Raw genomic sequence first — 1,245 nt, forward strand, 5'->3', positions numbered from 1 at the left:
CAGCCAGCGGCAGCCCCCTAGGCCAGTATTTCCCAGCTCTTGTGCCACAGCAGGTATCAGTCCATCAGGACGAAGGGAAGGGAGCAGCTCCTTCCTCCTTTTAGCCCGAAGCACAGCCACCTGGGAACCGATAACAAAGCAGCTTCAGGAGCCCCTCCCAGACTTCCTGGAGGGGGAGGGGGAGGGGGAGTCAGGAGGTACGGGGCTGCTGGTAGGGTATCAAGATGGTGCATTGTAAACAAATTCCCCAGGTAAAGCCTAAGTACTCCTAGAGTTTGAGAATTAGCGTACAACATTTCTCAACTGGTGAGTACCAGAATTTATGTGCATCCTTTGAGCCAGGAAATGTACTTCTAGGAATGTCTTGAGAAATGGTTGCAGAACCATTTCTGCAACCATGAATGCTTCCTCAAGATTGTTCTCTGCAGCACTATTTACTTTGGTGGAAAATGTGAAACAACTCTCTGCCTCTCACTGGGAGCCGATTGCTCACGGTCACTCTGGGACCTCTGCACAGCGGTACGTTGTACTGGAGTAAGTCTGAGCGCTACCTAGGGGATGGCCTAGGTTTATTTATTATGTCGCTTTGTGGTGTCCTAGCACGAAGGGGGGGTTGGGTATACTTGCTGAGAACTTTCGTGGGAAAGCTTTTTCCAGCTGGGAGGTTATTTTGTCATTTTTCTCTCATCCAGTTTTGCGCCCTGCCCTGCTGCCTTTTTTCACGTTCGGAAAAGCTGTGTCCTTGAGAGGGAAGGACTAGCGTGGTGATGAACCTGGGGTCCTGACTCCTGGGACAGGTCTGGGGTGGAGCTTGTAGAGGAAAGAGAGGTGGGCGGGGCCTGAGAGCCCAGGCTAACCTGGTGGCCCCCAGGAGGCCATTTTAGGAAGAGTCCCAGGAACTCAAGGGCCCTCAGGCTAGACAAGGGACTGGACAGGTTGCAGAAGGCAGGCCAGCCTCTGCACCTGAAAACCCAAGTCAGAGGCTCGTTGGGATGGGGGTCTTTCTTGATTGTTCCTGTTTCTAGTGAACTGGATTGTTGCATAGGTTCAAATGACTGTCATGCAAATGTATTTCTCTTAAAGAAAAAAAAGGAATAAAAAAGGAACTTCCCTGATGATCTGGTGGTTAAGACTTCCATGCTTTCAATTCAGGTTGCACCGGTTTGATCCCTGGTTGGGGAACTAAGATCCAGCATGCTGCGGGACGAGGCCCCAAAAATGAAAACAACAAAAAAGCCAGCCAGT

Source organism: Bison bison, unplaced genomic scaffold (assembly GCF_000754665.1).
Source record: "Bison bison bison isolate TAMUID 2011002044 unplaced genomic scaffold, Bison_UMD1.0 scf7180017864500, whole genome shotgun sequence".
Classification (NCBI taxonomy): domain Eukaryota; kingdom Metazoa; phylum Chordata; class Mammalia; order Artiodactyla; family Bovidae; genus Bison; species Bison bison.